Source organism: Asterias amurensis, chromosome 20 (assembly GCF_032118995.1).
Source record: "Asterias amurensis chromosome 20, ASM3211899v1".
NCBI classification, from domain to species: domain Eukaryota; kingdom Metazoa; phylum Echinodermata; class Asteroidea; order Forcipulatida; family Asteriidae; genus Asterias; species Asterias amurensis.
The window spans coordinates 9,611,178-9,626,255 of record NC_092667.1 but is presented as its reverse complement, the minus strand read 5'-3'; positions in this window follow the sequence as shown (position 1 = coordinate 9,626,255).

The window sequence follows — 15,078 nt, the reverse complement described above, 5'->3', positions numbered from 1 at the left end:
CAATCTAGCGAGGTTACCTCCTACCGCATACAGTGTATCGCTGGGCGGCTGGGCGGTCCAGTGACTAAATGGTTAAAGGCACAAATTGAAAAACAGTTCATTACATTATATAAAAGCTTTTAACTTTAAAATTTCTAATCATACCAAGGAACGTCCTTATAATCAATGGTTAAAAAACATATTTGTTGATATTTTGTTTAATCTTTACTGGCTTTCAAGAATGATTTTCCCATCACTTCATGATGATTGTGTTAATACACCATTTCCACGATCTGTGTACTCATCATAACATCCTCAACAAATTCAATTACCTTCAATGTGTCAGAATGTTAAAACTTCTGTATCGATGAATACATACAGCCCAGACAAGCATAACATAATGTCAATTTTTACCATTCTTTTTACAAACAGGTTTGCAAACCATACTCTTGATTTAGATCAAACATTTACAAAAGAAAGTTATGGGATAGGCCTACTATTTTACACAAACACCATATCAAAACAAATAACTAATGAACTGTTTGCTGTCCCCAACATTGCGGCTATTCTTAGGTCCATTCAAAATCAGCAAGTTTACGTACAAATGTGACCACATGAGAGATGATAAGTTCCCTCTTTCTTTGCACCTCATGGCCTGTCCTGCTCTTCACTCTTTCTGCGCTTGTGTTACCAGTGTCTGGGTTGATTCTCATGAGGCACCTGTAAACAACATTCACAATTTACATGAATAGAATCAACAATGGGAACAAGTCAGTGCATATTTTGAGAATCTACTTTTCATTTGCTGCTTGTTGGTGTGATTGAACTTCATCACTATAAAAATGATGAGGCCTTGGAAAATCGATGTCTTGTAGAGTTGATTTTAATTATAGTATTATGTACAATCCACCACTAAAACCCAAATTACAACTTTTATTTTCTCTATTTAAAATTGTAATGAAAATATGGCTCAGAGGTTTGTGATATATATTTATATATTTTTCACTTCCATAAGGACTCTGGCTATTGAAAAATAAGTCTAGCAAAACTATTTGAAATTAGAGCCCCTCTTTGGGTGCGCTCGATTACTTGCCCGGGTCGACCCAGATGTGCTTTCCCCTAGCATTCACTTTCCCTTGCATTCATATCAATGCATCATAGTGCAGCCGACTGGTACTGCTTTCAAAATGTACACAAAATCTTCGTGGATAAAATAAAATAAAAAATAATTTCACTTCGCAGGTTAATAATATAAAACAGTACTTGTCTTTAGATAAATACAAATTGAACTCTCACTGTGAGGTGCTGTTTTAAGGGTGAAAATGTGTATTAAACTGACCGAATGCAAGGGTCAGACCTAGGTCGACCAGTGAGGCTAACTGTATGCACCAATAAACTGTCCCATATCTAGTCAAACAAAGAAAATAACACTACCTCTAAATCAATTCTAGTGTTGTTGCTGCTTCTGCCTGATCCTCTAAATTGAACACATAGTTGTAGGATGCAAAATGGAAGGAAAGTCCCACATCAGTGAAATCATCTGGGTGCAGCACACTTTGCCATCAATGCAAACCTTCCAACTCACTGCAGTAAGAATTGATCGTTCTTTACAAACAAGAACACAAATTTTAATAAATAAGAAAGTAAGAATTGATCGTTCTATACAAACAATAACACAAATTTTAAACAGTTTCTTTAAAAGAAACCCATCAAATTGGAATGAACTTGACTTGGCTGCACAACAGCACACAATGAATGATGTGTCATGTGAACCACACATTACTGTATAAAACAGCAATTGACAGATGAATGCATCCCTTGAAAGAACATGGTCCAGTTTTATAGAGCTGTTTAATACATGAATGTTGTAAGCATAGAATTTGTTGAGAGAATAACATGAGTATCCAAATTTGCTAAGCTTACAAAAGTTTAGCTTAGCAGAATCGGGTAACCTGACAAAATGCTGACCGATGTAAATTGACTGCACCTGGTTCCCCAGTCTACTAAATTTTACTTGACTGATTAATTTAAGTTTTTAACTTCTAGGCCTATCCTCACTTCACAGTTCAATACAAAAAATGTATTGCACCGAAAGCCTAAAATCTAAGGAAGTAAAGTTAATTAAAAGTAAACAATCAATTTATAAAAATAAAAAAAGTTATAATGCATGCCCCAACTTTTGCAAAAAATATAGTTTATGGTACTACAATACAGTATACACACAGTTCAACCACTATCTTGACAATGCCGTGGATGTAGGCCTACGGTAGGGGCCTACAACATGTACAACATGTCCTAACACATACGTTATCCACGAACTGTGACCATACAACAACACGACGAGCATGAACCAACGTCAACGGTCACGTCAACGAGCGCAGCCAATGTCTCCCTAAAAAAATGTTTTACCTACACAGACCAGTCAGTATAGATTTCAGATTAAGCTACATCTTTCACTAATGGCTTTGGTTAAAAAAACACGAAGAAATGTACAGTTTTACCACTTGGCGACAAACAAAACATGGAACGAAACCATAGAGTTCTTACATATGAATGAAACACTCACCTCAACTTTACACCAATCCAAAAAACAAGATGGTGGTTTTGGTAAACTTTTTGAGCGGGTGATGCATGGCAACCGAAAATTGTGGGCGTGTCTACGTGACTTATGTACAGTTAGTTACTGTAAATATAATTTACAGTAATATCCCTTCTAAAATACAGTAATATTGCGTGCAACAAAACTGCTGTCTGGAATTTATTGTGGATTACAGCAAACAACTGTAAAATGCAATTGCAGTAAACTACTGGGCACAAATACAGTAACATACTGTCAAAGTATATTTACATTGATTCTTGAAAGACTGATTAAATTGTCATCATTCTCTGTAACAAAAATACCATCCACTCAACGACTGCAAAAGTGAAAACAAAGACTGAAGAAGAAAGAGTTATTTGAGAACACTTGCACGAACTGTTTTTGTATGTGGTGGGTGACTTTTCCCGGGTTTCTGCTTACTTGTACCAAAGTACAATAAGAATTTCAACATTATGATCATCTGCTATAAGAATATGATGGGAGTAAAGCCTCAGAAATCCCGGAAAAGTATTAGATCAATCAGAAACATGACTGCTTATTATACAATTTTTCGTATCGGCCCTCAAAAGAAATTTCTGTCGGAATAAGTTTAGAAGTTTTGAAGCTATAAGTTTAGAAAACACCCCATTTGTGAACACTTATTATAGGTTTTCCCGGTCAGTGTGTGTGAAGATCTTTATTTCAAATTTTGGTTAATGTATTCTTACCTTCCGCAACATATAGCTGCTGATATTTCCACCTCCAGTTGACGCTTCCCTTTTCATGCACAGCGCCCTCTTGCGTTGTAATGCCAGCCCTGGTTTATGCGCTTGAGTAAGGGCTGGGGCCGATTTCACTAACGTCTATGTTTGCGATCATCGCTAACACACTTGCGATGAGATCACAAACCTCAAATCCATCGCAATTGCGACGTCGCTAATTCTGCGTTTCACTAAAGTCATCGCAATTGCGATGACGTTAAAAGGGAAATAAAGTTTTTGTACGAGGCTAAAAGTAGTGACCTTTGACATCCCGCAACAAAATCGTCGGTCGTCGCTCGAAATGAAATGGCATTTGTGCAGTTTATATGTAAATCGTTGTCATGTTGGTGCACACGAACTATTGTGGACGACGTTTAGGCACTCATTTACAAAGGGTTAAAGCATTTATAGGCCTATGGCCTCTATTATAATTTTAGATTTTAATAAACAGTTTTCGTAAATCTGTTGTAACGGTGGGATTGATGAAAATTCTGACATATCTGTCTAATAACACCATGGAGGAAGAAATAATATTAAGCTTCACACTGTCAATTTGCCAATACATTACACATTATTTTTTTCTAAAAATGATGGTTAAAATAATCGAACCCATATAGTATCTCCTTTTTACCGATATTTAGGGGCTCTTTGCTGCAGTTGCGTCGTTGATAGTGTCATCGGCAATCTGAGTCTACCAGGTAAAAGACCGCAAGACTAAAATAATGTAGCGCCACTCATTTTACTCTAAATCACGGGCAATTTATACCTCAAAACGTACACCGCTATAACTATAAGCACGTAATGGCGCAATGTATCATAAGTTTGCGATGAACTTTTACTTTGCGACCACTTACATGTCATCGCAAGATTGTCATCGCTAAATAAAACTTTGCGACCGGTATATTCATCGTTAAGTTTTAGTGAAATCGTCGGCTAAAAATCCATCGCTAAGTTGCGATGGATTTTAGATTTAGCGATCGATTTCGGCGTTTGCGATGACCAAAACGCGTTAGTGAAATCGACTATGGCGTGTCAAACGTTGCATTATTCGATAATGTACAATGTATGTGCGATGTTTCTCATATATGCGATAATTGTCACATATGTGCGATATTCATTTGATGTTTGCAATAAATGTAATATATATGCAATAAATGTAATATATGTGCGATAATTTGCACCCCCACCCCCACCCGGTACGCGCGCTCGCCGTGCAACACAAGGACGGCTATACAAATAGCTAACAGTTCATTGTGACAACAAACTGCAACAAAAGAGTTCCGTTGTGGCGGGGATTCTATCCCCCTCCCCTACCCCTTCCCTATCCCCAACTGTGCAATCCCCACCCTAGTCTTAATGCAAGACGTTTCTCGTTTCCCTTTCACGCACACCGCGGCCAATTCACCGTCAGACCCCGCACCGACTCACCTACCTCCACTCACCGCCCGCCGGTGAGCTAATCACTTCACTACATGTTTATCAAACGAAAAAATTTTCTCTAATAAAATCGCTGGGTCTGTAAAACCAGTTTATTAAAAAGACAGGGGATCAGTCTAACCACGGAGTAGATTTCAACCTCCAGAGCTAGTCAAGTTGGTTAAATCATGGCGTAAGAGGGCGCGCTATAACGATTTACAACCGAACACAAGCGTGAAATAACTGAGTGGGAGTTCCTAATTCCATGTTGGGCCACTAGCCTTTTTCATGAAGACCCAGCCCCTTTAACCTAATGGACAAAAACTGCAGGGGTTTTCACGACCAAAACAAGGTCCTCGCTGCAGGATGTTATTTTGATGCTTAACAGGCAACCAGCGTAGGCCTATGTAGTCTTGGTGCGAGACGTTTGTGGTAGGGCATTAACTCAACGCCACACACACACGTTGCGACTATTCCACCGATTGTGGTGGTGATCTGGAAGATTTACAACAGCGCCCGCTAACGTTCAATAGTAATGTGCGCGGCAATGGACAAGTGGAGGGAGATCGCATTATTTGAGTTACAGACCTTTCTTTGCAGTGACAGCCCGACTTTTTGCCAACCCAGGTTGGAAAACTATGGAAAGCCATAAATGCAAATCACAAACAGATCGCTATTCTTTGAAACAGTTTTACCAACAAATTCAAACATTGTGTTTGTTGAAACAAAACAACTAATTGTGGAAAGTATTTTCATTTTAATTGAACGTTTGCAGAACTTGTAAATTTGGTTAACATCTGTACACGATTGAGTGTTTAACAAACATGCACTGAGGCCTATCAGACAATCTCAAAAAAGAAGAAAAACACCCCAAAACCCCGACATTCTCACGGTAATTTCCAAATTTAACAATCGAGGTTTTTTCAGTGTCCAATTCACTCGTTTTCTGTTTCTTTTCTGTTAAAGGTTGGATATTTGACAACACTGAGTGGTTGCTCATACGATCCGCAGAGACCGTTGCTGATTGATAGACTTCCCCCGTAGTCATAGCCAAAAGGTTGTTCGCAGGAGCCTAGTGCCATGTTCCCTGACTTGTGCCCCCTATTTGAACTAGGAGGCACCATTCACCGAACAGGGAACACGACAAGCCATGTTTTATTAGATATGGCGGGCACGATGCTTAAAGGCAGTGGACACTATTGGTATTACTCAAAATAATTTGTTAGCATCAAAACTTACTTGGTAACAAGTAATGGGGAGAGGTCGATAGCATAAAACATTGTGAGAAACGGGCTCTCTCTAAAGTAACGTAGTTTTCGAGAAAGAAGTAATTTTCCACGAATTTGATTTCGTGACCTCAGATTTAGAACTTAAGGTCTCGAAATCAATCATCAGAAAGCACACAGCCTCGTCTGACAAGGGTGTTTTTTTTCTTTCATTATCATCTCGCAACTTCGATGACGGATTGAGCTGAAATATTCACAGATTTGTGATGTTATGCAAAGCCTTGATCAAGGCGCTACAGCCAGCCGCGATCTGCAAAATCCCAGTCCCCATCACTGAATTCCGCCAGCGCACCCACATACATAACACAGAGCATAATAATACGTGTACGCGTATGTACACACATGCGTACTGTACATGTACATGTACCATCAGTATAGGGTACACTAACGGTACATGGGAACTTCCCAAGTAGCGCCTTGATGGTTTTGTATCTGCCAAAATTTAGGGCGGAGCTCATTATGCTAATGTTTACTAACAACCCGTTCTCATTGGTTGTTGGTTGACCTATAAACTCTCGCTGCGATGTCAATTACAACGTTGTTCTGCAAGCACTAGCACACATGTGCTCGTCGACGTATTGTAAACAAGCAGTGGCTGTAGTATCGTTGCAATAATGGCGGCGGGCGAGGGAGAAATCCCTACTAGTAAAACAAAACTGTAAGTCGCTGGAAATCAGTGGTGTATAATTTGCAACACAACTACAAAATCTTTCAACAAAATATAACAGCCGCGTTTAATGCATCAATCATGGGTTTAGAAATAGAAGGAAGGAAATTAGACCATGTGAAATGTGTTTGAGAAAGGTTAAAAAGGTATCCAGGTGTCATGGGTTTCCGGCAAGATGGCTACTTGGTAAGAATTCTTAGGTGTTGGGCATATGACAGTACAACACACCCCATCCCCTTGAAGCACAAACAGACCAGATGAGATAAGAAACCCAGCTGTTTATTTTGTCTTAATGTAGAAACATATTATTCATTACGTTTCTCGCGGTAAATCAAAGTTGGGGATCGAAAATATGTGTTGTCGACAGACGGTAGAAGATGGCGTGTGGCTGAACAACAACTAAATAAAGTTCAATTTCATAAACTAACTCTTGCCATACTACTAGTACTACACTACAACGTTACACTTATAGTACAGCAGCTTCCAATTCAGGGACAAATCTACCAGCTACGTTGTAATTATGATGCTAGTCCTCGTGTTATAATGAAACGCAAGACAACGGAAGTTGTTCGAAGTTGTTACACACCATTACCAACCGGGCGAGTCATGTCCGGCTCACCCGTCCGGCAGCGCATTCAGACCCCTTACAATCATAGCTAATATACACCACGCTCCCGACACTGCTATAAAAAGCACGTAGTACACTACATGTACATATACAGCTAGCGTTCAGCGTACACACACATGGATGTGGCATGATTGCTAGCAGTAATACGTCATTCTCAATCGCGCCTGTGATTGACCAATGTTTAGAATGACACGCCCACATCATGAATACCCGTTTATCGGAATTCCGATAAAGCTTTACAAACCCATCAAGGCTGTTGTTTGAGCCACGTGTATGAGGTTGAAAATACAAAGGCACGACCGTTCTCACGACTACGCTATACTGTTCTCGCTGTACAATGTATGGTAATGTACATTGTGTATGCACTGCATGCGTGTGCCGCGAACCGGGCCGGGGAACAGTACGTCAACAGCCTTGATCAAGGCTATGTTATGCATAATAATATGTTGAGATACAGCAAGTGCAAAGACTGGTCTTTGACAATTACCAATAGTGTCCAATTACTTTAAGACACTTTTAGGTTGATGGGTAAATCTGTATGTATACCCAAACCGAACAGTGCACTTCTAAAGTCCTGTGCCTTGAACACCTAGCAGGGTGGATACGTGCGCATTACAAGTCTTATTGTTATTATTATTATTTATTATTATTATTATAGTGCCCACCATATCTCAAAAAGGCTTATAATATCGAAGTCTTATATAGCGCACGTATCTACCAAACAAGGTACTCAAGGCGCTGAGTATATACAAACTTTCAGAAATATAGGTAATTGCAGTGATGAATTCTGAGACCCAATTATTTAGCACCTTTTAAGGGTTTACAAGGTGCCACGGCGCATTAAGCAGCCACAACCAGGAACACCGGGGCGAACCCCTTCTCTTTTCGATAAGTGCACTGGGTTCTTTTACATGCGTTACACAACACATGGGACCAACGGCTTTACGTCCCATCCGAAGGACGAAGCAATGGTTAAGTGTCTTGCTCAAGGACACAGTGTCACGGCTGGGGATTCGAACCCACACTCTGCTGATCAGAAACACCAGAGTTTGAATTCGGTGCTCTTAACCGCTCGGCCACGACACTTCCACGCTTATAGGCTTTGCAACGTCAAAAGAGTTAAAATGCCAATTCATTAAAGTCACCAAACCACAACGCAGTTTGCATAATATTTTTTAAGCAACACGTAAACAATAACAAAATTCGTATAAGGACATTAATACCACCTGCACATAGATTGAATGGCTGCACCATATGCACCGCAACTCGAGACATCATTCAAAGTCACATCGGCTCTTTCAACAATGGGAAGGGACATTTCCATTTGACTACATTATATATTGCAATACTTAAAGGCTCTGGACACTATTGGTAATTACTCAAAATAAATGTAGATGGAAAATAAAACAATTGAGAGCAGCTGTTGATAGTATAAAACATTGTGAGAAGCGGCTCCCAGTTTTCGAGAAAAATATTTGAATTTGATTTCGAGACCTCAGAATTAGATTTTGAGGTCCCGAAATCAAGCATATGAAAGCACACAACTTCGTGTGAGAAAGGTGTTTTTTTCTTTCATTATTATCTCGCAACTTCGACGACCAATTGAGTTCCAACTTTCACAGGTTTTTGATTTTGTGCATGTTGAGAAACACCGAGTGAGAAGACTGGTCTTTGACAATTGAGTGTTGAGTGTCTTGGACAGAGAATATCAAGGAATGTTTTATGCAAGCATAAAAATAAATTGTTGAATAATAATCCATATAATCAGTGTACTATCCTTTCTTCTACCCCTGCTGTAGTGCTGATGACAAGTAAATTTTTAAGGTCATTGATAATGTGGAGTAGTTACCAAAGCTTTACACTCCGTTAAGTCGAATATTTTATACATTTCAATCTGGAGAAGTATAAAAGATTTACACTCCGTTAAGGCGAATATTATATACATTTCAATCTGGAGATGTATCAAAGATTTTGAAGTGTTTCAGTTTGATGTCACTTAATGTTATGTCCAATAAATAACCCAATGTATATAAATTATAAACAAATGTTTTGTAGTATTTGGGCTCCCATCCCTGTCCTTACAGAGACGTTTCTACAAAAGAAAATACACAATTAATAGTACACAACATATACATGTATAGCAACTCGATTGAATAATGACTTGCGAAAAAAACACAAATCATCATGCAGATGGACTATCATTCAGGAAACTGATAAGCAAACATATAATTGTAAACATGTACATTTCCTTTGGGGAGATACAGTTACATGACATTACAAAAATGCTTCTATGGAATCGACGCATCAAAGCATTCCATTCAAGCTGATATTTCCAAAAATCCAATAGTGTTTTTCCTAAAATTAACCTGATTTTATGTTATGTTATGATAGAAGTATACCGGAGAAGGTATCCTTGTAGTACTTGGAAGTGTCGTGGCCGAGCGGTTAAGAGCACCGAATTCAAACTCTGGTGTTTCTGATCAGCAGAGTGTGGGTTCGAATCCCCAGCCGTGACACTGTATCCTTGAGTCTGTTGGTCCCATGTGTTGTGTAACGCATGTAAAAGAACCCAGTGCACTTATCGAAAAGAGAAGGGGTTCGCCCCGGTGTTCCTGGTTGTGGCTGCTTTATGCGCCGTAGCACCTTGTAAACCCTTATAAGGTGCTAAATAATTGGGTCTCAGAATTCATCACTGCAATAACCTATCTTTCTGAAAGTTTGTATATACTCAGCGCCTTGAGTACCTTGTTTGGTAGATACGTGCGCTATATAAGACTTCGATACCACTATACTACTGAAACAACACTGAAACACATATAGCAGCTTGGTGCAAGGAGGCATCTTCTTTTCAGTGTATGTCATCCTTTCCAGCATCCACATATGTACAGAGTCATCTAAATCAACAATCATATATCACATTGCAAAGAAGTCCACTTTTTTGTTTAGCCAAACAGTTTGCCACAGTTTGTACTCCAAACTATGATTGCTAATATCGAAGATACGCACACCTTTCATGAATGATTCATTGCTGGGGACGGTCCTAGCCCTTTAGTCCCTGCACCGCCCGAGTTTGCCGAAATAATTAGGTGTTCGGGCCAACAGCCCGGAACACCTCTTATTTTTGTTCGTTTTTTTTTCTTTTTAGGTGTTCAGGTATTGAACCCGAACACCTCTTATTTTTGTTCGTTTTTTTAGGTGTTCGGGCAACAGCCCGAACAACTCTTTGATTTTGTTCGGTTTTTTTTTTAGGTGTTCGGGCAACAGCCCGAACAACTCTTTGATTTTGTTCGGTTTTTTTTTTTTTTTTTTTTTTTTTTTAGGTGTTCGGGCAACAGCCCGAACAACTCTTTGATTTTGTTCGATTTTTTTTTTTTTTAGTTGTTCGGGCAACAGCCCGAACAACTCTTTGATTTTGTTCGTTTTTTTTAAGAAAAAGCATAGATGCGAAGCTTGCATTAATTTGAAACTTTGCACACAGGTAGACAATAACCAGTAGATGATGCAAAAGTTGTTGCGTCACGATGACGTGATCAGTTGACGAGATACACTAATTCAAAGTTTATTATTTCAAAAAATCATAACTTTTGATCTACATGAGGGATTTTTACAATCAATACATCATACGTAAACGCCTCACAGACATGACCCCATTTTGATTTTGTCTTCCGGCTCAAAAGAGAGGTTGAAAATATCAAAATTCATGTATAAAGAACAACATAATTCCCCATTGATTGCGCGTAAAGATTTTACGATTACATGTACATGTACTTTGTCACCACGTGTAAGCATGCGGTGCAATGCGGTCACCACGTGTAAGTATGCCGTGCATTGAGGAGCATAACCACGCTCTGCACCACGTGTTGATCGTTTTAGTCTGCGTTCGAGGCGTTCTCAACACAATGTCAATTTTCTTCAAAAGTAATTACTTGGTTTTATCTACGACCATACTGCGTTGATAACACCGGTTCTTGTCCGGTCACTGAGGTTAAGCAAAATCGGGCCCAGTCAGTATTTCGATGGGAGAGCACGTGGCGACCAAAATTTTTACTATTTATTTTTGTATTTATTTTTTTTTCTCCTATAAATAGCTTCGTTTTTAGTCTGTTTTCAAGGCGTTTTCAACATACAAGTCCTTTCCGGTTAGTTAGTCTCTTCTCCAGTCGCCATTATTCATCAGTTCACGTTTCCTCAAACAGAAAAGCTATTTTGACAATCTATACATCATATGAAAGGGTCTCACGTGTTCCACAAAAAAGGGTATGTTGGTGACCTTCTCTTGACTTTTTGACCTTTTTAAACTGGAAGAGCCTGTAAAATGCTTTGAAAAGGCAGTATTTAAAGGCTTTTAGGTTTAAATGTACACTTTTTGATGCTTTTTCCATAAAATTATTACACATCGAGAAAACTGTTTGGTTTTGATTTCTTTGTAATTTGACGAACTTTTAACAATACTTGTTTCATTTATTCAAACACTGACCCAACAATAGCCGAACACCTAGTGTTTGTTTCTACAAACACTATATCTAGTTTTTTTTAGGTGTTCGGGCAACAGCCCGAACAACTCATTGATTTTGTTCGTTTTTTTTTTTTTTTTTTCTTATTCTTCTCGCTGTCGATTGTCCGCAGGAAAAACCATAGTTGCGAAGCTTGCATTAAGTTGAAACTTTGCACACAGGTAGACAATAACCAGTAGATGATGCAAAAGTTGTTACGTCACGATGACGTCATCAGTTGACGAGATACACTCATTCAAAGTTTATTATTTCAAAAAATCATAACTTTAGATCTACATGAGGGATTTTTACAATCCATACATCATCGGAAAGGGCATTAAAAACTCCGTAAACACTTCACAGACATGACCCCATTTTTATTTTGTCTTCCGGCTCAAAAGAGAGGTTGAAAATATCAAAATTCATGTATAAAGAACTACGAAATTCCCCCATTGATTGCGCGTAAAGATTTTACGATTACATGTACACGTACTTAGTCACCACGTGTAAGCATGCGGTGCATTGCGGTCACCACGTGTAAGTATGCGGTGCATTGAGGAGCATAGTCACTCTCTGCACCGCGTTTTGATCGTTTTAGTCTGCGTTCGAGGCGTTCTCAACATAATGTCAGTTTTCTTCAAAAGTAATTAGTTTTATCTACGACCATACTGCGTTGATAACACCGGTTCTCGTCCGGTCACTGAGGTTAAGCAACATCGGGCCCAGTCAGTATTTGGATGGGAGACCACGAGGCGACCAAAATTTATACTGTTTATTTTTGTATTTATTTTTTCTTCTCCCATAAATAGCCTCCTTTGTAGTCTGTTTTCAAGGCGTTTTCAACATACATTTCCTTTCCGGCTAGTTAGTCTCTTCTCCAGTCGTCATTATGCATTAAGCTCCTAAATCCTCAACCACAAAAGTTATTTTGACAATCTATACATCATATGAAAGGGCTTTACGTATGTAGTCTGTTTTCAAGGTGTTTTCAACAAACACTTCCTTTCCGGTTAGTTAGTCTTTTCTTCAGTCGTCATTATGCATAGTTCCTATATGTCCTCAACCACAAAAGCTATTTTGACAATCTGTACATGATATGAAAGGGCTTTACGTACGTAGTCTGTTTTCATGGCTTTTCAATAAACATTTCCCTTCCGGTTAGTTAGTCTCTTCTCCAGTCGTCATTATTCATCAGTTCACATTTCCTCAACCACAAAAGCTATTTTGACAATCTATACATCATATGAAAGGGCTTTACGTACGTAGTCTGTTTTCAAGGCGTTTTCAACAAACATTTCCTTTCTGGTTAGTTAGTCTCTTCTCCAGTCGCCATTATTCATCAGTTCACGTGTCCTCAAACACAAAATCTATTTTGACAATCTATACATCATATGAAAGGGCCTCACGTATTCCACAAAAATGGGTATGTTGGTGACCTTCTCTTGACTTGTTGACCTTTTTAAACTGGAAGAGCCTGTAAAATGCTTTAAAAAGGCATTATTTAAAGGCTTTTAGGTTGAAATGTACACTTTTTGATGCTTTTTCCATAAAATCTTTACACATCGAGAAAACGCTTTGGTTTTGATTTCTTTGTAATTTGACGGGATACTTACAATACTTGTTTCATTTATTCAAACGCTGACCCAACAACAGCCGAACACCTAGTGTTTGTTTTTACAAACACTATATCTAGTCTTTTGTTTGGTTTTTCTTCTTCCTCTCGCTGTTGATTGTCCGCAAGAAAAAGCATAGATGCGAAGCTTGCATTAAGTTGAAAATTTGCACACAAGTAGGCAATAACCAGTAGATGATGCAAAAATTGTTACGTCACGATGACGTCATCAGTTGACGAGATACACTAATTCAAAGTTTATTATTTCAAAAAATCATAACGTTTGATCTAAATGTGGGATTCTTACAATCAATACAACATCGGAAAGGTAAATAAAAACTCCGTAAACGCCTCGCAGACATGACCCCTTTTTGATCTTGTCTTCTCGTTCAAAATCGAGGTTGAAAATTCTAAAATTCATGTAAAAAGAACTAAAAAATTCCCCCATTGATTGCGCGTAAAGATTTTACAAATACATGTACATGTACTTTGTCGCCACGTGTATAGCATGCGGTGCATTGCGGTCACCAGGTGTAAGTATGCGGTGTATCCAGTCGTCATTCACCGCTGTTCAGAGCTCTACATCGAGTGCCAAATAGTTTTGAGAATGCGCGAGATTTTCAGAAAGTCCAACATTAGATAAATTATTCACAGCAGTGACCCCATCGCTGTTTTGTGCATGTTTCTATGAGTTTAACGATGAGTTTTGTTGGCGTTTGTGAGTAAAATTGAATTTCCCTGATATTAAAACAATGTTTGTTGTAGAGGAAAATTATTATTCTATCAAATTATTCCGTTTATATAGCAGCAAACCCTCTGGATTAATTAAAATCAGTGGGATTCCACCAACGTTTTTCTGACGCGGCCCACATGTTTCACATACAAACTTAACAAACGCATACAATGCACAATGTTTATTACAGTTTGCACACGTCACAAAAAGCGACAATTGCCCAATGCTTGTGTACATTACTCTTGATAAAAATGCTTCACCAGAACGTCGTCATGTGTTACAAAAATAAACAGGGAATTGTTTTCAAAGGGTTTGCTCTCTCAATAATAGTTGCTAGCTCATAAATGACAATAAAAAACGTCCACACCGGCTGTTGGAACCTCAATAATGAATAATTCACTAATATAAACTAAGGTGAAAATTTTAATATTATCTTCGCAAGCATATCAATCTGAAAAGTACAAATCAGTACTTGCAGTAAGTGGAATAATTATGTCAAACAGCAGTGCAAGATGAAATTTGAATTAACTCCAGTTTGTAGAACGGAGACCTAATTCTAATTTTCGTTCATTTTTTTCATCATGACATCATTAGATGTCAGGTCACGCGAATTCAATGCTTATAGGTAACCAAAGATTATCTCCTGCACCATGTGTCATCGAGTCGTAATGTTTGCTCTTTCTTGTAGCTCTTTGGTTGGACACTTTCCCTGCATGTGCAAAAGTTGCTGTTTCAGTAAAAACAAATTCCTACGATATGGGCCAAGAGCTAAGCTATTTCTTTATCCCTTACGTTTTGCCGACATCTTGTTCAAAGATAATTTCGACAAGCGTAATTACACCAACCGAATTCAAAACTTAAGGAGTCCCGAAACGGTCTGAATTGTGCACCACTGCATGCTATTTCCTCACTTAAAACGCATGAA